Source organism: Anguilla rostrata, chromosome 2 (genome assembly GCF_018555375.3).
Source record: "Anguilla rostrata isolate EN2019 chromosome 2, ASM1855537v3, whole genome shotgun sequence".
Taxonomy (NCBI): Eukaryota; Metazoa; Chordata; class Actinopteri; order Anguilliformes; family Anguillidae; genus Anguilla; species Anguilla rostrata.
In genome coordinates, this window is record NC_057934.1 from 49128838 (window position 1) to 49155095 (window position 26258).

At 36.7% G+C, this 26258-nt stretch overlaps 1 long non-coding RNA gene across 2 annotated transcripts in view; it reads left to right on the forward strand.

Annotated features, from left to right (window-relative positions):
• Positions 1 to 25696, forward strand: part of LOC135249505 (uncharacterized) — a 29113-nt gene extending 3417 nt beyond the window's left edge. Inside the window, exons 2-4 of one of the 2 annotated variants that reach the window (XR_010328716.1) lie at positions 21366 to 21441; positions 21803 to 21876; positions 23912 to 25696. This is a non-coding gene — a long non-coding RNA (uncharacterized LOC135249505). Of the gene's footprint in view, positions 1 to 21365; positions 21442 to 21802; positions 21877 to 22545; positions 23308 to 23911 lie in introns of those variants that run through there. The other variant, XR_010328717.1, reaches the window with a different exon arrangement.
• Positions 25697 to 26258: the final 562 nt, after the last annotated feature.

Genomic DNA, 26258 nt, shown 5'->3' on the forward strand with positions numbered 1-26258 from the left:
GCCAAGATATTTGGCTCTGCCACACCACTAAAAATAGTATGTTCATTTTATAAAGCAGTCCAAAAGCAAACTTTCTGCAAAACCACAGTTTGACCACAGTTAAAATGTCGGTAGAGGTAAGTCATGCAGTAACAGTAGAAATAGATATATTAATATACTTGGACATTTTCTCCAAAATTACTTTTAATAGATGGCACTCTGAGAGTCCTATTGCTTTGATTTTTTCTTAAGCAAAACACTGCTTAAATTTCTTATTGATTGTATGGTTCTTTGTAGAGCACTGAACTGACTTTTGGTAGAGTCATAAAAGGCAGTAGAGAAAATGAGTGGTTCAATTGGGGGTTGTTTGTCCCGCTTGTTAAACAAAGCTAATGAAATCACTATGATTTAACAATGTACCAGATAGCACTGAAATTGTCCACTGCTTGTATGTCATACATAACAGAGAATTATACAATGCAGTTAAGACATAACACCAATGTAATGCTATCAGATTAGGGCCAATCAATTAAAAATGAAATAAAATGCAGATACGTAATCCTTATTGGAATTGATTCCCATGTTAAGTACTCTGAATTAGCCATTAGCACTTTTAAATGTACAGGTAGGCATTTAGATTTTTCCATTTCATGCTGACATTCTCCTCCACTTTTTGCATTCATCTCAGTCTAGGACAATGACTGCTAGCACATAACAGGATATAATTGATATAATACATAATACAATGTATATATAGATATGATACCATAGTTCATAGCCTCTAACAGTACATAGAAAAGGCAAATATAATATCATGGCCCAACATGGACAGGTTCCTTATCTCATGGCTGGAAATTAAAAGTTTTATTACCTTTTTTTACATGTATTTTCATATATTGAAATGATTACTGCTTACTTATTCTTGATGCAATGGCTACTGGAAAAGTTACAGAATACAGCTAAATTGAATGAGAGATAGTCCATTCATAATGCCAAAAAAAGTATTCATGCTTTCATCTCTCAGCTAGATTTCTGTCATACTTTACTATCTGGCTACACTAATTCAACCTTGAGAAGCATCCGATTGGCCTAGAATGTGCTGCTAGGATATTTGTAAGAATGAATAAATATGAAAATATCAGTCTGGTGCTCACATCTCTTTGTTGGCTGTCTGGCTACAAGGTTCCCCCAATTTATAAGGCTTTAAATCAAGGCTGCCAAAGCAGATCCTGGCGATCTACCTTCCTGAGGTTTTAACTCCAACCATAACAAAGCAGGTCTCATTTAACAGCTAGAGATCTTTTTAACGTGCTAATTAGTAGAATCAGGTCTCGAAATCAGGGTTGAAGGTAGATCTACAGAAACAGGATTGGGGAGCTTTTCACAAGGATTGCTCTGTTCTGCTCTTTAGTTATTTCAGGAATAACTAAAATTATAATGAGAGTCAGAACCTTTCCCTACAGAGCTCCTGTCTTATGGACTAATCTCCCTTTGCATGTTTGAGCTTCAGACTGTATTGAAGTGTAGGCTCAAAACACTCTATTCAATCCTATTGTTAAAGGTGGGTCAGGAATACAGAGCGGTCAGGTGAGCAAAGCTGATGGTGCTGTGGCTCGATCATGCATGTGAACGTCCTGATTTGATGTTCAGTGCTATGCTTGGGGCAGTGCAGTAGCCATGAATTGAAATATTAATGCATTGGGCCGCTTAGTGGGCACAAAGCATATTGCAAACAATTTGCCCACTTCATGTTTGTAAAGCAAAGAGGATGCACCTGCAACCCTTGGGGAAAAATGTATCACCTTGGTAGACTATCACAATGTGGCGGACTTGATCAGCACCTGTTTCCTCTGCATAAAATTAACGATTGGGTATCTGCAGAGAAATAATAGTTTTAACTACAAATCAAGAGCAACAATAACCTAATATTTGTTTGGCAAAGTTTAGAGAGAATTACATTTGCATTGCAACATGAAGCCTTCAGAATGACAGAGCAATAAGGGCATCATTCTTATTCATAGTAGCCATTCTTGCATCATTATTCACTGATTTACATTGTTTTTTGGATCTGGCTAATCGTTAAAATTCTTTGTAAGAAATACCAACGTTATCCTAAAACTACAAAACCAAAATGATCAGTAAGACAGCAAACATTTGTTTGAAATCAGTAGCCTCCATGCAAAGTACTGGGGGAGTATGCCAGGGAAATGGACACTGAATTCAGCAGCACACTAGTGCCTGGGTAAGTCAAGAATCATTGTTTTTATTGCTATCTGCTGTCATAAATTCCCCCTCCCCCTGGCATCCACTAATCTCTTTTCTTTGGCACCCCCAAGACAGGCAGATTTTTAAATCCTGCAATCCCTCACTTGCTGTTTTTTGGGGGGTTCAGGCTCAGTCTTGCCTAATTTTACGGGATTTAGCAAATTATTTGGTAATGTAATTATCATGGTGAAAGTTGCCTGTTGTGAGTCTTCTGACCTCTGGTGGGAATGATGTCAGAATGCTTCAGCCAATTTAAAAAATAAACCTTTCATTTTAACAGTTTGCATTTTGATTGAGTACTTTCTTTTTTGGTGCGGATCTAAGGGGTGAGGGGCTAAGTGGGCCACAGTGATGAAGTGCACCTGCTTTTCCACAAAGTGCCCTAAACTAGGGAACATGTAATGAATAATCCTTCTGTGTATGATGAGTGGACTGGACCAATTTAAAGTAGCTCCACAACTTTACCACTTCCAAATTATTAGCAGGGGTTTCATTATGTTCAGTAAATATCCATAGGATCAATGAAGGCACGTTCCTCCACGTGTAACCTTAGGCCAGAATGAGAAGCAGGCTTTAAGGTCCTAAAGGATTTGTGGCAATACAGCAGCCATGGAATAAGATTCTCTGTGGTCTAACTGGAGGTTCGCTATCACAGCTCCTTCAGCTCTCTACAGTGCTTCTCATTTACTCTAATTCCACCTCGGCCCGGGGAATCAGTCTCGTTTGTCTTCATAAAAATCAATACTGCCCAGGAGGCGTCCCCACTCTACCAGTGCATGGCCTTGTTTGGTGAGACCTCAGCATTGCTCTTGGCTTAAAATTTACATTACTTTATTAGTAAGGAGCAGTTTAACATGTTCAATGTTTAACTCTTTTCAGTTTAACGTGTTCTGTTCAAAATGTTCAGTGTTACTATATTTAATTTTTCATTTTAATTTTATATTGTATTATATATTCATTTCTGTCACAAACATACATCTTATGCACAGATTGACACTTTTCCTTGACATGAAAGGTTGTGGTAAGACTAGTGGAATGCATTTAGTCATGCCTGATTTACTTTTTATTCTGATCCATTAGCCATGTCCTGGTTGTTCCCTCCTCTAGAAAAGCACAAACGGCCCAGTAATGTGCCATTAGACTGCTCCCGAAAATGGCATATATTGGTGTTGTGATGTTTAAAATGAGACTGGGATGCATATAAAATATAGATTAGTGGTCATTGAATGAGTCCTGTGAGTGGTAAACACTTGGAAAGTGATTGTTTAGAACTCCTGTATTTACTCTTTTTAAAGAGTAAACATTATTCAACATAGTCAATATTATTATTTTATTTTTTATGCTTATGATTGATATCTGTTCTCTTGAACTGTACCAGTGGATCCACATTAATGAACTGGCCATGAAATAACTAAAAAGCTGGAAGCATAATTACGCAATGGTTTTTTCTGAAGCAGAGTTGAAATTGTATTCAGCATGTTTTTTGCATTGATTAATTTATATGTAAGGTGAATGGTGCCTGGAAGCATAAGGCAGTTATCAGGGATTATTTCACTATGTTCCTTATGAAACATATTCTACTTCCTGAAAGTTGGACCAAACAGATATTATTTGGTGCATATTGCGTGTGAGTATCCAAACTAAAATTCTCTGGTGCTACACCCACAATAATTTTTCTTAATAATGTGGGAAAGTGATAGAATGATCAAGCCATACAGATTATTCACTGGACCAGAAGAACACTGGACCAGAGAAACTGGCTTTTGCACAAAACATTCAAAGTATCATTTAAGCAAAGTTGTAATCAACAGGTATCAGCAAAAAGGAAACTCAACATCGGACAATAGTGCCTTAAAAAGTGTCAACATGCCTGTTTCTATAAGCCAGCTCATGTCAGGCGCTAAATGCAGAACCCTGATTTCTGATGTGTGATTATTCCTTTTGTATTCTATATATTGTAACACACATCTGTTCCCTCAAACAAGCATATTTAAAAATGTGTATCTATCTGCTAGAAGAAGGACGAGAAGGGTAAAGGGGGAGTCAAACTCCAGTCCTGGAAGGTCATAGTGTCTGCATATTTTGTGTGTTTTTTTTTTTTTTTTTTTTAAGTGCACACACTCTTTAGCCAATCAACAGCTTAAAAGTATAACTGGTGCTAAAACGCACCAAAAAACACACACTGCAGCCCTCCAGGACTGGATTTTGCCACTGGCAGGTCTTGCAGACATCAGTACTGCCAGGTCCCCATTTTTCAGTATGTTCATCTTGTGATTTGTGATTTGTTACAGTTCACCAATCTGGAGATTTTGCACTGTATTGGTTTCATCATCCTTCGATATAATTTTATCAACCGGGTCATTACTTGAGAGAAGGACACAATCCTTCATATTGAGATCATAAAAGGAGCGCCTGACACCACGCTCAGAAAAATGTTTCCCTTCAAGGATGTGAGCAACATCATTCACAGCATAGGAACATCACTGCTATTCACAAATTAGATGCAGCATGTCACAAAAGGGCTCTCTGTGCTTCCCCATTTCCTACTCCATACCGTACGAAACACAGGAGGGTATAAACTACAGATGTGGAGTACACAAGATTTCAGCCCCATTCCCACGGTCTTAGTGTGAAGCCCTACAGCCCATCACTGTGCTGATGTCCAAAGATGACGGGATTAGAACACACATTGCAAAAATGTATTTTAGTACCATGGCAGCTGGATTGGTGTCATTATGATAGAAGGTTCCTGTCATATCAGAGGTGAAAGTAATGTCGATATAGGATAAACATGCATGGCATGATGCCAAACCCAATTTACATTGTCAATGTACAGCCATTGGAACCCAGAATACACTGTGTGTCTGTAATATGATAAAAAATTTTGGTTCAAGCATTTAGTCATTTTTTTGTTCCAGCCTGTCATAACATATGGAAAAATTTAACAAGACTATCAACGGTATTTTCACAGGAAATATCTTACATTGAGTACGTGCATGCTAGGTTAGTTCAATCAAGACTTTTCACATAAAAAACAAATCACATGATGGCCAGTCATTCGTGAAAATCATTGTTATTTAATGCCCCAGGTTGGTAGATAAACAAGAACGCTGATAACATTTTGTAGTACAGTGCATACTAAAAGAGGAAAAAAAATGAGGAGAAGCCAAATAATTTTTTGTGTTTGTATCTGATGTAATGGCATTGTAAAAAATAGAATTGCATTCCATGGGTGGAAAAATCCATTTAAATGCATGAATATGCATGATGCATATCTATCTGTCTGCATTTATTTATCTACTATGCATGATGAGTGTTGATCATTCACATTTTTGGCATGACCAACCCCATGAGGCTATCTAGAATATCGGACATGGGTCATTTTTCTGCCATTTTATATGACTTGAAGCAGCACATTTCACAGAACAATAAATACAGGCCCTATGGTGTTAAATGAAATACCTTGATTAAGGTTTTAATGTAATCGCATCTCATAACTACCACACAACACAACATTTAGAACAAAATACATATAGTGCCATTTATTATCCTTACCCTGCTATACGTGTTGAAAATAATAAAACACACATTTGCTCATTCATTGACACCTGCGATTAGACAAAAAAATGTCTTGTTAGGAGGATCTGTCAGCGAGTTACTGCGCAGACAGTTCTGATATGCTGTGAAAAACAATCCTGGATTTTCAACTTGATTCATGTAATTCCCTGAGATCACAGAAAGTAGAGTATGGCAGTCATAAGTAGATAACCACGCTCATTTTGACATTACAGTATCCCCAAATGCATTTTAAAGCATGTCCTCACGCTGCCTCTATAGGAATGAATTTCTTCTGAGAATCAATTTGATCCTCACAGAAACAATTGAAAGGGCACCTGTTTTTATCTAAAACTTTGCCACATGGGAAATTGGTCCAATAACAGTTTAGCCTCTGACACAAATGACATAAAGGCGTTGTTCTCTTGATAAACAAGAAACATTTGGTCAGAGGTAAAGTCATTCTTGTGCAACACTCACTGAACTGCATCGTAGTTGGTCACACATTTTCTAATGGCTTTGAAGAAAGCAAGCTAAGTTAGTCTTTCCTGGAAAAAAATGAAAGGGAACTGCTTGAAAATCTTTTGCAGTCTGGTGTCGTTGATCTCAATTTTCCTTTGAAGGACATTGTTAGACCATACGCTAGTTAACAAGCTCCTCTCACTGTGCTTTTCTTCACACCTGTGAAACTGCAGCAGATTGGATTCACCCTTTAAAATTTCAAACTTCGCTGGTTCAACATAGAGTACAAAAAGAAAGTGCTCCATTAGAAGATGCTCCGAGCGGCTATTTAAAAACACAATGTGTTTTTCCTCCCTCTTAGAGACAGCTCTCTGCTCTACATGCACTTTTCATTCTAGCGTGACTGCATGCCTTCCGCCTCCTTGGAGGCTGTGTCAGGATTCTGTGAGCTCTGTTTCCCCCTGCTGGAAACTGACAAGGCGTCCTATAAAAGCTCATGATACATCAAGTCAGAGCTTGTCCGTCGCATTCCCTGACAGAGCAGGTGAAATCTGTGCCCTCAGGTTCCTTTCATTAATTGTTCTGACATTTAAAAAGCTTAATTTGCAATTTTGGCGAATTGAATATGAGGTTTTTAGCCATGTTTGTTTTGCTCTTTCAGTATAAAAGCAGCTGTTCTGCAGCATGTTAGATGATAATACTAAATGAGGCAATAATTTTCACAGTGATTTCATTGATTGGCCTGTTTAATCAATTTTGGGGTTTTTTTTCTTCTTCCTTTTCCTCCCAATTTGGGATGTCCGGTTTTTTCATTATACAGAGTCAGCCAACCTTATTTGTGCAGTACATCAGTTGAGCTTGTGCAGTCACTGTGTTAGGGCAGTACACTCCATGTGCAGCTTGTTTAGGGAAACAGCCAGTGATTGACACCCGATCGATGAAACATGGTCATTTTGCCAATTGGATCTTTCCTTCCCTGCGTGATACTATGGCCAATTATGCATCACCCTGTGGCACCACTAGCCTCAGGCAGCACTGACATGCTTTGGTTTCAATACCGGACCACGGGATTCATCCATGTGCCGGAAAAGTGTCTTAACAAGACAAGTTTCCTTGTGCCCCAGATATATTTTAATATTTCAATTTCAAAATAGAAATTTTAGTTATACTTCGGCTGTGGAACATGCTGACACACAGTAGTAGCTTGTTGAAATTCCTGTTCTTGTACTTTTGAATTCTCTGCACTTATAATTCTGCTTCCAGAATGGGAATACAGCCTTACTGTGTTGTGAAGGTTATAGTATTTTTATGTAGTGGCCATTTTCATTTTCTCTGGTAATTACTTTATCCAGGTTGTCATTAATAACACTGGAAATTATTTGGCAGACCGCATAAGTATAAAGGGAAATGAATAGACTTGTGCAGTTCGATGAGTATCTAAAAATTCAAGTTCAGCAAGGTGTTATTCTATAATGAAAATGAGCTATTGATTCCTAGAGCATAATAACATTTAGATCATTGAATAACAGCAAGAGTTGATGGTAGATTACTGTTTGGTTATGATTATGTAGACATGGACAATTGTCCATGTTTATTTATTCCATCACAAAGCACTGCCGAGGTTTGATGATATGAGTCTTAATCTGTGAGGGAAAGGATATTGGAGCTGGGTGTCAGTGTGGTGTCCTCCTCCCTACTGTGTTGAAGAGAGAAGAATTACTCCTCCAGCATGCCTTCTCCTGGCCCTGCTTTTTGTGATTCCCCAGTCTTACTGACAAGCCTGGTTATCTCCCCCTCTCCAGTGCACTGCACTCCCACAGTAGTCATCAGGTGTGGAAAGGTCTTACGGTTGCTGACAGGGAATTATAGACAAAACAAAACTCAGAATATGGATTTTCATTAAATGATAAAATTGCAGATTTCCGCTAGCTAGTTATTTTCGTTGTATGCGGGAGAAAAAAATACAGGTCAATTAATGGGAATTTAAACCCAGTAACATTCATACAGTGTGGGATGCATGCCAAACAGGGATTCTATGCACACATGCAAAAGAGGGGTTATATGCACACAAAAGAATGACTGTAAAAATGCAGTGATGTGTTCACATGCATGTTAATAATGATGATGATTATGGTGAATATATTATTATTATTATTATTATTATACAGACCCTTGCCATTTTATACAGACCCGACCCATTTTTCTCCTTGGTAGCCAGTCTCTCACCTAATCTATCCCCCAAACACACACACACACACACACACACACACACACAGATGCTTTCCTCTCATCCCACAACCACGAACAAAGAGAAGCTTGATATGAGGAGAAAGACAACATAAATTATAAACATATTAATATTCCTGTATATTTTCTTTTCTCATTTTTAACCATTTCAGTGCTCGAGGTGCCCTACCCCTTCAAAATGTCTCTTTTTTTTTTTGGCTTTTTCTTTTTTTGCTTTTTTTCCCCCAGAAAAGTAGTCCTTGCTGAGATTTGATGCTAGATTGATCTGGTGGGTTTCAATGGTTTTCTTTTGCATCTTACAGTTGTAAATTATGAACCGAGAGAAATAATAATTACATATACAAGTTCATTAAGTAACATCTATTCCAAATACAAATACTTTTTTCTCATTCTCACAACATAATGCAATTAAAATAACATTATTAATATATGGTATTGCTTTGAAATGGCTGTGATCTGGAGACATGACAATGTGATATAATTAAAATCCATTAGATGCACATGTGTTGCATAATAACCAGCTCTGAGTTCTTAATATATTCAGGTTTTTTATTTTTCATGATGGTGTTCCCAGGAGAACGTGGAGTTCAATTAACATATTCAAATCATTATGTTTCATTTTAACAGATAAAACTGAACAACTAGAAACCAATTTAGTTTTGTTATGCTGATCTCTGAAGAAATATATGTGTATTGTTCAATTCTTTCCCTGATTTTTGGCACCAGGAGCAGTAGCAGGTATTCTGTGCCTCAGAAGGTATTCGGATTCCAATTTAAACTGCATGCAACAAATGATTAACTTACTACATTCAGCTTATGTGTTGAAAAAACATTCACTGTTCAAAGGCATTTGCTTTGCTATCTGTTGTGAAAGAATATTTTCTAAGAAGTACAGGGATGTTTCTTATAGCAATGTGCCCATGGAGATATGAAGTGCTTTCTTGGAAAATCAGCAAAATAAATCAATTACTGCAATTTAAAGTAGATGTGTATTTGTGTGGTGTGTGTGTGGGGGTGGGTGTGTGGTGTGTGTGTGTGTGTGTGTGTGTGTGTGTGTGTGTGTGTGTGGGGGTGGGTGTGTGGTGTGTGTGTGTGTGTGTGTGTGTGGTGTGTGTGTGGGGGTGGGTGCTGGTAATGTTGTTTGGACGGGGGTCATCCGAAGGCCGTCTTAGTCTCTATCTTTCTACTTGATAATCTTTCTCTTGGGACTGTTTTTAGGGACCATGTTTTTGGATCACGCAGCATCCAACTAATCAGTGGTTTCATGGCCACAAATCCCACTGTGGCTGACAAAATGATCCCACTGGACATTGAGTTCCTTCCAGGGGGCTCCTAGGCAAGATCATTGTGGAACACAGAGTCATTTCACAATAGTGCACCAAGAGAAAGTTATAATCCTGCTTACAGAAATTGATGAAGACAGTGACAAGACTGCCCTGTAAATGGAAGAATCTGAAAGTAATAATTTAAAGAGGACATTATTTGTTCTCCTTGTTCATTTCTTTTAAACTGCACGAGTGGGGGTTGTATTTTTAAGGGGAAAATACTCTTCCATTTCCTTGTTTTTAAGGAGTGTTTTAATGAATGCTGAAAATCACCGAGCTGTTGTGTGTCTCATTCACTGCTACACTGACTGTGAAGAGCACTTTAATTTACCAGATGTTTTACTGGAACAAAGGAGGGGACAGCTCTGTGCCGAAGAAAATAAAGTGTGGCTAGTTAATTAAACTCAATATTAATTATGCACTCCCATTGGACAAATGAAAACACATCAATCGCAGTTTTTCATTGAGCTGATTGTAATTCAATAAAAAGACAGAAATAGCAGAATAATTCAATGGCTGAAGGACAGTCTATTTATCAAGAGATGACTGTTAATTCTGTGTTGGTCTGAATTCCTTTCAGTTATTCATAGTGTGACCTTTCACTTCTACCATGCTAGAGGGTATTAATGCATGTTATGGTTCAATTGAAGGTTCCTTAGTACTATTTAACAAGCTTGTCAATGTAAGTAGGCTTGTGTACTCACACTGGCAGCACATTCCTTTTGAATTCTGGATTGCATTTAACTGGGTTTTTGTGCCCTTGTGCCCTTCATATGACAACAGTGGGAGCACCATCAAAGCCAGCAAGGAGAGCGGCCTGTGCATAAGCAGACGTGATGACCTCAAGAATGGAGGTCATCAATGTTAGCATAACATTTAAAATTCTATGATATCTTAGTTGTCCATCATAGTCTGGGGGCCAAGAAATTTCTTATTGGAGACAGCGTCACACCTAGATCAGAGAAGGAACAAGGAAAGCTAGTCTACCTGCTCTCTTCCTTGTCCACTTCCTCACTCACATTTCCCACCGAGTGTGTCCCAAAGACATGAATTCAATTCTTGTGGATTATACCTGTCATGGAGTGAAACCATGACTTGTGGACATTTACAGTTTTAAGCATGCACACATGGTCGAATGCATTTAAACCCTTGCTCGTGTTCTTTTTAATTGCGCGCAACTTAACAACCATATAAAGTAACGTGAAGGAAGGAGGGGAAAATGTACTTACCATTGTTTGTGTGTATTCTGAAGGTGAATTGTAAATGAATGAGAACGAGAAAATATGGCAAAAACGGAAAAGAAACAATGTTCGTTTTACCGCGAATTTAAAATACTTTAAAAAAAAAAAAAACGACCGCAATTTCTGTTAAATGAAATTGGTAGCGGTACCGTTGTTTGTCGTAAATTTGTGGGGGGGGGAAGTTGAATTATTGAAGGTAAAATGTAAAATTCATGTTAAACATTGTTTTATTTTGCATTATATTAAAAGTTAGCAAACACCAACCAAACATGCAGCCGGTTTTTCTGGAAGCCTTCCAAGGAAGCGCGGGCCATACCATAGTTTTTTTTTTTTTTTTTTTTTTTTTTTTTTTTTTTTTTTTTTTTTTTTTTTTTTTTATTGGTAGAAATTACAAAGTACAGGTTGAAGCATGAAAGTACAGCAATATGTAAATTCAAATGTTACAGTATCTTAGTGAAACACAGAAGACATGGTACAATATATAAAATAATAGGGGAAAAATAAAATAAAATAATAATAAATAAATAAAAAAAAAAAAAAAAAAAAAAAAAAAAAAAAATAATAAATAAAAAAAAATAAAAATAAAAAAATTATAAAAGTAAGGTAAGAAAAAGAATTGTGTGAATATGGACATTCCCTAGTCAGTAATGGTACAAATAATTAAATTAAAATGAATATACATTACGATATACAAAGGTAAGGAGCGAGAACAACTAGTTATTTCAGTTACATTTCAACAGGGGGTTCATCAAAAAATGTTTGTAAATATTTTATCAACTTTTGACTTTTATTGTCCTTTAGTATTTTAATTGACGATAGAAGTGAATCCAATTCAATCAAAAAGAGACGCAAGGCAGGACGGGAGTTAGAGAATTTCTGTTTATGAATAAAAAATTTTGCAGTAAGAATAAAGAAGTTAACTACATATTCCAATGTTTTATTATTTTCGTTATCATAATAACAAACAATGTCTTTTAGCATGAAGGAATATGTAATATTAGAATTTGAAAATAAGTAAGATGCTAAATCTTCCCAGAATTTCTTTGTTATTTCACAGCTATAAAACAGATGGACAGGAGTTTCATCAGCTTTATTGCAAAAAGTACAAAGGCTGTCAATATCTATAAATTTAGCTATAAATGCTTTAGTTGGATATATTTTGTGTAGAAGTTTAATATGAGTCTCCTTGGTTTTATTAGAAATGCAATATTTATATGGTAGAAGCCAAGCCCTTTTCCAGCAAATATTCTCAATACACGTTCTCCAGTAGAATTTACCTCTTGGCACCACTTTGTTTCTTTGTTGAAAGATTTGGCGAATATGTTTGTTGATACATTTTTTGTCTGTGAGCTCTAAACCATCCAGCATCAATATTGGTAATGTATTATCTATCTTACCACAGCAAAGGTAGTTTCTAATTAACTGAATTAGCCCGGGAGGAATAGCTCGCATAACAGAATTGTATTCCTTAAAGGGGATTGGAAAGTTATATGTTTCCATAAACCTTTCATAAGATAAAACATTGCCAAAATCATCAAAAAGATTAAGTGTGTGATTTATATTTCTAAGGTGCCATTTTGGAAGAAATAGTGATTTATTTTTACAAGTAATATCACTATTATTCCATAGGAGGGATTTGTGCGGGGAGAAATTGTGGACATAGGCCAGTTTCCAAGCAAGGAGGGCTTGCTGGTGAAATTTGGATAGGCGGATTGGTAGCTTATGTGGTAAATAATTGCATTTTAAAAGAAAAGAGAGACCACCGATTTTATTAAAAATGTGGATTGGGATAAAATACCAAATAGAACTGGGATTTAGAAGGCACCTTCTTAACCAATTAATTTTAAAGGTGTTTACTATGTCATTAAAGTCTATAAATTCAAGTCCCCCTTCCTCTCTGGGGTTAGATATTACCGTTTTCTTAAGTTTGTGTGATTTATTTTTCCAAAGAAAATCTAAAAATGTTTTATTTATTTCACTAACTGTAGATTCCTGAACAAATAATGACAAGGATGGGTATACAAAATGAGATAGGCCTTCAGCCTTGGACAGGAGGACTCTCCCAATAATCGAAAGATCTCTTTGAAGCCAAAAATTAAGGATGCTTTTAGTTTTTTTTATTCTACTGAAAAAATTTAAGTGTTGTCTAGTCACAAGATCTTTGGTAATATGTATCCAAAGATATTTAACAGAATCCTTAACTGGAATGTCATACATTACAGATTCACTGCAATTATATAAAGATAAAATTTCACATTTAGTTAAGTTTAGTTTTAGACCAGAGGCATCTGAAAAAGTTTTAATTAAATTAATAGCAATAGGTATATAATGTTGGTTTTTCAAGAAAAGGGTGGTATCATCTGCCAACTGAGAAATTTTGACTTCCCTACCAAAAATTGAAATCCCTTCTAATGTATTTTCGTTAATAATATTAATTGATAATAATTCTGTGATTAAAATGAACAAAAAGGGGGAGATTGGGCATCCCTGACGTACCCCTCTATTAATCTGAAATCTATTGGAAGTGTTAAAGCCAAGTATGACAGAGCTATTTATGTTTTTATATAACATATTGATAATGCCCACAAATTTATCCCCAAAACCAAATAGATTTAAAGTATTAAAGAGAAATTTATGTTCAATTGTGTCAAATGCCTTATAAAAGTCTAAAAATAAAATAACTGCTTTGGAATTTATCTCCTCTTTATAGTCTAATAAGTCTAAAATAAGTCTAATATTACTACTAATATGACGGTTTTTCATAAAGCCAGTTTGAGTCTCCGCAATTAAACAGTCCAATCCTTTTCTTAATCTGTTGGCATAGACCAAAGCCAAAATTTTGTAATCTGTTGATAGGAGTGTGATGGGACGCCAATTATCAATTAGTAATGAATCCTTGTCAGGCTTAGGAATGAGAGATATAATGCCCTGTCTCATTGTGGGAACCATCTCTCCTTGACTGATACACTGTTTATACATTTTAAATAAAGGTTCTTTAATAAGTTCCCAAAATTGAATGTAAAACTCAATGGATAACCCATCAATTCCTGGGGATTTGTTTTTTTTCATAGAAAATAAAGCAATTTTAATTTCCTCAATAGTAAGGTCAGCCTCGCATAATTGTTTAAACTGATCATCAATAGTACGGATTTTGCTTTGAATATTTCCAAGAAATGCCTCACAAGCAACAGAGTTAAATTTAGAACTATACAAATCTTCATAAAATTTGTAAACAAAGGTAGAAATTCTTTTTGGGTCTTTACATAAGGCACCGTCAATATTAAGAGCAGTAAGGGAATTTTTTTTACGATTTCTTTTCTCAAGGGCAAAAAAATAATTGGTATTTTTTTCCCCTTTCTCTAACCATTTAGCCCGAGATCTAACATAAGCACCTTTAGCCAAATCCAGATATGCTTGGTCCAGTTTAAGTTGAATATCTTTTAATACAACTTGTTCTTCATTAGAGATATCTTTTTTATTCAATAAAAAGTTAAGTTTTTCCATTAATTTTGCTTCTTTCATAGAATTTATGTGTTTGAGTTCTTTACTTCTTCTGATTGCACTGCATCTAACTTTAAATTTGAAGAATTCCCATTTATTCTTGTTTTCTTCGTCTACTGTATCTCTAAAAATGGTTTTTATCAAGTATGCAACCTCGCTATTAAAGTTCTTGTCTATCAAAAGGGAGTTATTAATTTTCCAGTAACCACGTAGATTACTTGAGTTCTGTGCACAACCTAGTTTCACAATTATTTGTTTATGGTCAGTTAGGGGAGCAGCTAAGTGGGACACCTCATTAATAACATGTAGGGCTGAAGTTGAAATTAAGCATAGATCAATTCTAGATTTTGAAGACAAGTTTCTATTACACCAGGTGAACTCCTGTTTATCAGGGTTTAAAAAACGCCATGAATCAGTCAAGGATAGATCTGTACATAATAGTTGCACCAAATTTCTGTTTAGACTGCTCTGAGCTATTCTAGGGGGAAATCGGTCTAATAAATCATCAGGGGATACATTAAAGTCCCCACAACATATTATATATGAACCTGGGTATTTATCTTGAAGATCTTTCAGCTTATCAGCTATTTGACTAAATAAAATTCTATTGGGAGCATGAGAATTATAGCCATATAAATTACAAATAATAAAAATACTGTTCTCCTGTTTAATCACCAATGATATCCACCTTCCATCAGTAGAGGCTACTTTTTCTAAAATGTCCCCTTTAAACTTATGCAAAAAAATAGAGACTCCTGCTGAATGGTTTGTACCATGATTAAAATAGGTCAAGTTACCCCATTGCGTTTTCCAATAATTAGCATCTGCCTCACTAGAATGTGTTTCTTGAAAAAAAATTAAATCCACTTCACTTCTTTTACAAAATAAAAAAAAAGCTTTCCTCTTAGTTGCATCACGAATACCCCTGACATTTAAGGACATAATACTTAAAGAATGAAACTCAATCTCCATAACAATTTAAGGAAAAAAAAAACAAAAAGAGAGAAAGAAAAACTAATACTGTACAGTCGTGAACGCTAGAGAGATTTGCTGACTGAAATCTCCTAAAATGAGGTAGTGATTAACAACATAAATGAGCCAAAAAAAGAACACTTTGAGGGTGGGACCAGTTCAGCCCAAACCTATTGAGTATAGCCTCTTCAACAGAACATAGGCTACATTTTCCATTTAGGAAAACGAATTAAATCAGAACTTAGATGGTTTATAAAAAAATAAGGCAAACGCATGACGCTCTGGAAGAAACGATCTAGAGAGTTAAATTGCAATTGAATGATTGACCTGTCAGTGACATCAATTAGGCAACACTAGGGTGATTCAGAAAAGTCCACCTTTTTTCCGTTAATGAAAGCAAAAGGACCGCGGAAAGATGCTTTTTTTCCTTCTTCCCTCGCTTTTTTTACCATGGGCCAAAGTCTCTCCCTCGCGGCTTTGTCCTCCGGTGACAGGGCCTCCGCAATACGAAGTTTGTTATCGTGAAGAAACTTCGACCCCTTCGCTTCTTTCCACACAGCATCTCGCAACCAACGCAGTGCAAATAAAGCTATGATAGCTCTATGAGATCCGTCTTGTCGCCGCTGTCCGAGTCTGTGAACGATGTCAACGCCTCCTTTCAAGGAGTCGCGGAGTTTGGGTGCTACATTTCCAAAGATTTCGGTCACCACTTGTTTGATATTTTCTCCGTCCTCTTCTCTCACTCCATGTATTTTCAGCGACCATTTTCTACTGTAGCGTTGACAGTCAGCAACAGTGGATTTCAAAATTTTATTTTCCGCTTTCAAATCTTTGATCTCACGTTCCATGTGACATAATGCGTCTTTGTGTTGGCTAACATCCACGGAGAGTTGTTGAACGGTAATGGCTAGCAACTCAATTTGTTTAGAAGTTGATTCAGTCATTTTCTCAATAGCTGAAATTTTCCGGTAGGTCTCATCTTGCTTTTCGGAAAGTGCACGAATGGCTGCCAGCACCTCACCTGAGTTTTCTCGGCTTTCCCGCTTTGATTTCTTGGACGGGGGTTTCACAGGAGTGTCGGTGATTTGATGTGTTGAGACGTCCGTTGCTAACTCTGACTTTGACTTATACCAATTAAGATCTTTCAGCAACGGATCTTCCAAGTTTGTATTTATTTCAAGTGCCGTCATGGGGTTGTTGCTAACGATGTTTACCGTTTCGTTCGCCATGGCGCCCTCCATTTGGTTCTTTATCGTGGTTTCAGATGTAAACTGCTCGAGATTTTCTTTCCTCAACCACTTTCGTAATTTCAAGTTAAGATAATATTTCACCCTCACAAATATCCAATTATTAATAGGCTACGATCATAAGGTCAAATTGCGTTGTTAATTCACATAACCTCTTAAGCTACCTGACGGAGCGTAAAAAACACTCCCTCCTAAACTGCCGCCATCTTGGCCCCCCCGGGCCATACCATAGTTCTTTTTCATGGGGGTGTTTGGGACACGTCATGTGTGAAATCCCAAGGGGGGAGGATGTATGCATTTGCTTTTGTTTTCCGTAATGGACAATTCATTATTCACATTCATTTGTTTATGCATAGTAATTATTTATTGTTGGTTCTTGAAATGTAAATGTAAAATAAGACATAATGATAAAGGGAAGAAACTTTTTTTTTTTTTGTAATAGGACTGCCGGGGGAGGGGCTTGGGCTATTTAAGCCATAGGAAAAGTCCTCCTGGCCTGGAATTTTTATTTTCTGTGTGTGCTGAATGGTTATGCTAGACAGGCAGCTTATTTCAACAAGTAGGGCCTACTAGGCATAGCCTACTGTGTTTTGTTTACTCATTTTTGTTTTGTTTGTGGTATTTGTTGTATATATATTTTGTCTTGTTGTCACCTGTACATATTTTGCACCGGTTCTGGGTTTGAAGCACGTCTCCTGTAAATAAACCTGGGTGAACAGAAGTTTCTGTCTCCTGCCACTCTTTTGTTGCTCCAACCGCCGCCTGACTCCTTCACAATACCTGTAGACGAAAGTGTCAATGTAATTGAAGTGGTCTATACGTCAGTACTTGAGCACTTGTTATTTTTGTCAAACTTTGGGGTACAGTACTTATTTTGCACTTTGTTTGCCTTCTTTAGGGCCCAACTCTATTTATACTGTAACTGAGTACAAGCCAGTGACACACACACGCACATGCTCACACACACACATGCACACATAAGCACACACATACACATACACACACAGAACGAACATTTGCTGTTCCCAATCATATGGATCACGCACAAATATAAGGGACCTCACCACTCTATTATCTCTCCCTTTAAATGGTTCATTACAGTGCCGTGAAAAAGTATTTGATCCTGATTTCCTCTGTTCTTGCATTTTTGTCACACTGAATGATTTCAGATCTAAAAGCTGTATTTGGATAGTTTTAGCATTTTTTTCCGTTTGTTTTTTTAGTTTTTCATTGCTTGTCCGCTTATGTTGATCATTTCAATTTTTTTTATTTTTTAGAATAAAGTCAGGATGGGCTAACTGGAGTAAAGAAATATAGTGCAACAATATCATGTGAGGAAATGGGGAAGAGTACTGGACCGCAACTAAATTGCTTGACAAACTGGACTATTCAGGACATTAGTCTGCTCATTGCATGTCTTCCTCTTCAAACAAAAATGCATCCTCTATGCATAAAATGTGCAGTTGATTCGTAAGTGCAAGTGCTGTATCTAAATATGTTCTAGAAACATTCGATTAATTAGATTAAATGAATGATAACACATCCTACTATAGTGGGTTAATGCAGGACAGCGAAATGTAGCGTGTGTAGAACACCAAGCAGGAAACCGAAAACACCATCTGTGAGCAATAACTCAAAGCTACCTAATGGTGTTTTTCTTGTGTTTCTCAATCAATCAAGGTGTTGTGTTGTGTTGCAGCTGGAAAGGAAAATCTGTACAATCCAATAACGCCATTTAACTTCAAAGTTAAATTAAACAGGCGCTCAGATTCACAAACACACATAGATATGTCATCTTCAACATTGTGGCAAAAGTAGGAGCAGGGCATAATTTAGCCAGCCAGATAATCTTTGGGATAAACTATATATATATACAGTGAGTTCCATAATGTGTTGTACAAATAAATATGTTTTTTTTTCTCTACAATTTTGTTTTTACCATGTAGAAATTACATCACTTTTTATACATAAATGTCCCTAATCTCCAGATCTGAAGCCCTCTCCATGAACTCACTGGGTACCTGCCCTCTCATTTTCTCTTTAGATAGCTCACATAGTTTGTTATAGCCACTCAGAGGTGGTGTAACTGTAACAGCTGTAACATTTATACAGACAGGGACATCCTGTTTTTTGGTCACCTAGCATCCAGTTTTTCGCTAGAAAACACTCAGAAACCATAGAGAATCTGAGAGACGCTGAATGGAGATGGTTGTGTATTTGGTACGGAATTAAACAACTTGAAATATTAAAACTGTGTTCTGAAGGTTTTTACTAATGAGACCTGTTAACATTTAGAGGTGGCTATCCATGGCATCAATGGATCCTGACACCTGTCCAAAACCTGACTTCACCAGAGATGGTTGCTTTCCTGCCATGCGTAAGATGCATCTTAAATACTGGCAGTGCATTTAAATGAACATGGTGTGGCTGTGAACATTTACATAACCGCTCTTAGTAAATACCCAGCTAAATTGAAAACATGCGGTGACACAGAATTTTGCAGCACTGACGGTAATTTGTGGCAGGCTTAGTAAATATGGCCCTTTGTTTCAACTGCTGACCTTCTGTCTCTGGAGTAAATCTGTAAATGATGGTTTTGCACCGAATGAACCGTTGCCATTACCCTAAAAAATGACATACAATTCAGAGGGCACCCACATTGTGTGAAAGGGAACTCAACTGCACTAACAGGCAGACGGCAGCACAGGGTTATGTATATTTAAATAGTGTTATCTACATAAATTTCAGCATGAAGGTTACTAATTTTATGCAAACAGAACTCAATACAGGGCATATCTGTTTCACAAGAATGAATACAAATTACCACTGGCACAATAAACATGGATTTTTTAAGACAACTTGAAGCCTGCCGGTAATACGGATCTTCGGTCCAACGGTACCTTTGGGACAGAAATGACTTGTCATTACAAGCTGAGTCATGCAATTTCTAGATTACAAAGGTGACATTGTACGTGCTCCATGTAATTTATGTTCTGCTGCAATTTCATTGCATGGAGACAAATATTTAGGCCATTCCAATGCCCATGTTACTTTAATTAAAATCATTCATTTGTAATGGTCCAATTCTACAAATTGAAATAGCTGTTCCATGAATATTGAAGAGGTGCTTTTCCAGGTCATTCAGCCAAACTCATCTCAAGCTTAGTGGTTCCTTTTTCATGTAATTATCATTCCTGCCCCATTATTTGGGCAATTCAATCGTTTAATTGATTACAGGTAAGTTTCCAATTTCCTACTGTCACTGAATATGTGCTTGCTCAGCTTCAAAACTGGTGTGAGAAAACCCAGACTTTTTCCTTATTTATTAATTTGGAGGTCATTTAACACCATGACATGTTTTCTTTTTTTTTCTTTTTTATAATTGTGCTCAGACAACTGAGACGAGGTGCAGCCTCAAATGTAATCTAATGCAGACGAGAAGATGAAACTTAGTGTAACTCTACAGTTAAAAAAATCTTATGAAGGCTGACCTGAAGTTGTGTGCTTTTACACACATGCATACCTTACTTTTGCAGTTTTTACTCTCTCTCTCTCTCTCTCTCTCTCTCTCTCTCACCCAGGGCTTTTAAATAATAATTTTGTTGAATTTAATGCAGTTTAACCGCATTTGTTTACAGGTACTGCGCTCTGTTAAAACTAGGCAGTTTTAATTTATGTGGGTAAATGTCAATAAAAACCTGAATTTACATGTATCTAAAACCCCAAAGGAAAAGCCCATGAATAAAGACAAAATGCAGCTTGCTGGCTTTATCTGATTTCACAAGTTAAAATAGCAGGTCGGAAATTCCCTGCAGTCACATTATCATGTCAGCCCATACGGACAGAAACATTTCAAACAAACATGGTTGTACGGAACTATTATTATCCTCTAAAGATCTGTTATTTATAGTTCACTAATTACCTTTGCTCACCCATATCAGAAATTGCATACAAAATACACTTGGGATTAAATTTATTTGAAAGACTTACTTAGTGAGGGGCGTAAGGGGTTACTAACTAACTAATTTACATTGCATCCATTTATACAGCTGGATATATACTGAAGCATTGCAGGTTAAGTACCTTGCTCAAGGGCACAACAGCAGTGTCCTACCTGGGAATCAAACCTGTGACCTTCAGGCTATAAGACCAACTCCTTACCTATTATACTACACTGCCACCAAATTTTTTAATATATTGCAGTATACTCCATTTGCCAAGGACAGAGACCCTAGGTGTCAGGATCCAGTTATGGTTAGATAGATTTAACATCAAAATATTCATTGTTAAAATGAGATTACATGGGACAAGTTGTCTTCTCATTCTAGTAATGGTGACTTAATAGTAGAGCTGAAGAGGAAATGATAACGTTTTCCATCAAGAGGGAAGTTGAAAATGTAGTGTAGTATCAAGACTTCTGGTGAATATTGTAGAATTTCACTGATGTCATTTTTAACATGTCATCTGACCAATAAAGGATGAATTATGACCAAGATGTCATTTGCTATGGTGTTCAAAGGGGCTCATTTACTGATCTACCTTAATGTATGCTCTTTTCCCAATGCATCCAGGGGGAGGGAGAACGGTACATCAGAGTTTTCAGATCGGACGATGGATAATTTTCCTCAGAAAGTTAAAACTAGAAAGGTATGTTATTTTTAACATTTTTTTTCATGCACGTGATAAAACCAAAATGCAGTAAACAAAAGGAGAAAGAGATATCTACAAGCACGAAAAGTAGATTAAATTTGGATAGAAAGTAAATGTTCATTGCAGGCTGTAGGATTTTCTGTGGAAGGATAACAACAGTATTCAGAGCTGGCCCTAATATTTTGGTGGCCCTAAACAGGAATGATGTGGTGGCCCCAAAGTGCTCCAACATAAATTACTCCCTCTACTTAACAGCTGACTGAATGAACTCTCTTATAGCAGTCTAAAAACAAATATGTGATTGCTTCCATCCTTCAGCAGGATGAAACTCTAATTCTGGTGTTGCATGTGTCTACAGGGAAACATGCTGGCCAACTGGATATACAGACAAGCAGACAGACAGACAGAATGTTTATGCCAGCGACTGGGTCTGTAAGTATTAATGTATGCATTTTTTCTTTTTCATGTAAAACCATTAAATTGTCCTCTTTATCTGCATAATCACATTGCACAAGATGTAGCCATATCTTTGGCACCCCCTCCCCTTCCAAAATTCCAGAGATATGAGTAAAATATGCAGAAGTTGATCATAGAGAACCACTGCACTGGATAATGACTGATTCAGTTCCCAAAATGAGATCCTTCAGAACTAAATGTTGGCATGACAACTGGCAGCACAGGTTAGAAATGTTAATAGGCACAAGTCAAGCATGACATTATGCTGATGGAAGGATGTTATTGAATACCAGCTGAATAACTGCCATCTGTGAGTCTTTAAACATTATTAGGTATGGAAGCTGCTGTGTCTTTTTGGGATGCATTAGGACACTGCATATTAATAGAACTTTAACCTTGTGTAATAATACCTCATCCACCAGTTGTTCAAGTTTGGATTTTCAGGATTGTTGGCTAACAGAAATATATGAATACTGATATTGTCTGGACAATAAATAATATGCAACAATTCAAAGTATGAATGACCAAATGAAAATGAATACACAAATAAAGCAGTCCACAAATATAATAATAGTATATAATAGTGATACATGTGGTTAAAGACTGCAAAATCCTATTTACTGAAGATGTTCATATTTTTGACAGATGTGCATGAACAGAAGTGGAGAGAAAGGGTCAGAAGTAGCTTGTTTCCAATGCATACCCTATGACAAAGCTGGTCCTGTAAGAATTTATCTGGTATCCTTCTAGCTCTTAAAAATCACTGGAATAATCTGTTACTGATTCACTAATTATTGATAACTGCAAACACATGATGTTGTAGTGGCAAGGGAGTACAGCAAAGAAGAATCTATTGTTTCTTCCAAGTAGTTCTGAGCAACAATGTCATCATATTGACAGAGGTCTGAGGTTCGTGGCTCTTTTGCATGTTATTTTATTATTGTGTCAGTGAGAGGCATCAAAATAAATTGGGTTTAGATCCTTTGACCATAACTGGTAATTTGGTATGACAATCTTAAATGAATAAAACATGATATTTTTCTGTGGCTTATGGTTGTCTTTGTTTTTTCCATTTGCATAAACCTCAAACCCTGTTTGCTGGCTGATGTATCCTCCTTAATTTCCCAACTTCACAAAGTTTTGAGATCCATAATCATATTTCACCATGTCTGGCTCATGTTCGGGTATTCAGGTTAAATGTCATTTGTCTTCATGGCTTCAATCAAACTTTCACAAGTTTCATACATAAAAATATCTTTGGACTGCAGCGTCCATAAAAAAGGTAGATGGTGAATGAGAGTGTAATTAAAGTTCCTGTTTCCAGCACAGTCTGTCTCTTGTTGCTGATTTCCACAGGGATGTACTGCAGAGATTGAAAATTCTCGGTCTTCTTCACATCACTTGTCACGGCTGCACAAAAATAAACAAGATGACCTCATACAGAAAATAGACTCCAAAATGTTTAGGGAAATTCAGAGGTTCTGTGATTGCCCCATTGATTCTAACCTTTAATTTATTTTACATGCAGTACACCATGGTGGTGTGTGAGATGAATTGAAACTAATCGTGTCAACAGGAGACACAAAGTACGTGTATACTGTAAACTTGGCCTTACAGCAAGACTAAAAATATGGCTAGTACTTCCTATATGTACAAATTACAGTTAGAGTAAAAACTGAACTTTGCGCTTTAGTGAATATCTATGTGATTGAATCTAAGAGCTAAATGTCTTTAATTAGAATGTTTTTCATATTATTGTATTTTTCAAGATTTGTTATCACATTGATTCTGTCTATTGAGTAGAACACAAATTGTGTTTTTACTCTAACTGTAATTTGTAATCACTCAGCATATACCTTTATTCAGAATGATGTCCAGTAGTACGTGCAATAACCATGCTTTGTACAAGTAGAAAGCTCCAGCCATATTTAGGCCTTGTGCTAATAGTGTCAGACAGCATTGAATTTCACCTCTCCAAATATTAAAATGTTTCTGCTACTGTTTCCTAAAGCCCCCAACTGAGATGCTCCCTAGACCAGAGGCTGGCGAAACAAAGAATTTTAATGAAGCTCCTCAATCAAAATGCATATTTACAAGCATCCAACCTGGTTGCCTGGCCGTTGCCCGAAGTTTGACGCTGGAGTGGCGCAGCACTCTCTCCTGAATGCCTCTTCACCTCTCTCTGTGTTAGACTGTCCTTCAGAGCTCTCACAGTCTCTCCGGGGCAGGGAACAGCCCATCAATCACAGCTCCCTGATAGAGCTCCTCCTCCTGTCCCTTTTAGACCAGCTAACCGGATTTTGTGCGCACTGAGGCATGGCACACCTGCTCGTGAGGAGAGGCCTGTTACTCCACTGCATGAGAGGGTTTTCATACCCAGCAAAAAACTATAGTCTGTACAGCATCCCATAATTTCAGCGCTGAGCATTTCAGTTAGGCAGCAAAAGTATTTGCGATAATAACTGATTTACAGCTTGGGTCAAGAGGAAAAGCAAAACAAAACATTTTTTTGACAGATTACTGTGTCAAGGGCACAAATTACTGGAGCATGATCATAACTTATAAATATAATGACACTTAACATAAGTATGTTATTTATTTATTTATTGTGAGAGGAGGGTTACAGATGTGCCTATTACATACAGTATATATTATAGCTGATTCCACTATTAGGCAACAGCCTATTTGACTAACTCTTCTGAATAGCTACATATCCAAAATATGAAGTTTACTTAGACTTTTTCATAAGCCTTAACTCACAGAAAATCTGAACAAAGTCTGAGTTACCTGAATTAGATAGCATACACGAGAAATTGACAGCACAACCCTCTATAATTGGCATGTCTGAATTCATTTTCTATTTCAGAAAATCATTTATTTATGAAGAAAACTGAGCTGGTCCTGGTGATTGTTCCTGTGTATGATTTTGCACATTACTGGATGACGACAGCTTCATTAAATGGCATCGGGGTAGATTTACCTCTCAACTCAAAGTTTCAAAGTGAACCACAGTTTGCTGAAAAAGTTCAATTTATATGCAATCATTCACTGTCTTCAGACAAATTACTTCCACTTCCCTAATTGTTGTCTGTCACATTTCTTGACTAAGAATAGGTATCACATTGGAAACTGAATACAAATGCATGATAAAGTGAAATGGAAACTTCAAGTCCTTTACTGCCCTCTGCTGGCCTTTCTACTCAGGCCCACAACCCAGTCCCACCAGCCAAATTACTAACAATTGAAGACATCGCCTATACATTTCAAAATTAAGTAAATATTAGAAAGTTAAATAAGCAATGTGATATCAATAAAATTCTATGATTCGCACAGCTCTCAGGCTGCAGATGCAAATCTTTTTTTTTTTGTTTGGTTTGCTTTGTTTCAGTGTGTTTCCATCTGTGGTTTCCCCCCATAGATTTGTTTATTCCCCAGAAATATTTAGACTTCCATCAGTACAAATTTGTATTCACTTTTTTTTACAGAAGAGTTCACTGATAATAAAACATGTATTTTATTATTATCTGTCTGATAAATGAGAGAAGAGTCAAAGGGTAGATTTTTTACCATGTGCTATACATCACCCCTATCAATCAATATCATCCGTCTCTGCAGCACGGCCACAGGATTCATTCTGTTCCTTTTGATCTGCCATTTGATCTGCCATACTGTAATACACTTCTCCTGCCCGTAATTGCTCTTCAATAAACCAGACATCTGCTGTAATGAAAATCAATTCAAATTTGTGTGGAGGAAATATGATATAGATCATGTTAAATACTGATGAAACACACACACTCACACACAGGCAAGTCTTTATATATATATATATATATATATTTATTTATTTATTTTTCCACCTGGGCTCACATTTCTGTACAGATAATCATAAATGCTGAAGCTTGTGAGAGGCCCATGTGGTCATTTTTGCAGGAATGCAATCACAGTGCCATTATCGGCCCATCATATGAAGGCGCCAGATCCATTCACCAGAATATCAGCCACAGTCGGTTGGGTTTAGTGTCCCATTCCAGAAGGCCAAGATCAGATGCAGGTACATAGTGGAAAATATTTTCAAGTGGAGTTCTGCAGTGAGTCAGAAATAAGATTGATCAAGGGTTATATTGAAGATTTATGAGTGATTTGTGAATGATCTTCTTATTAATAGAATGTTTCAGTAGTTAGAACCTATCAATTTCCTAATTGAACAACATCAGCTGTTTATTGGGCACAGATTGGGTAATTATTTACTTTTTCACTGCTTTGCTTGAATTGGAAATCGTGCTATTATGACCAAATAAATACACATAATCGTTTCATAATTAGCGCTTACCTTATAAATATATTGTCTTCAACTG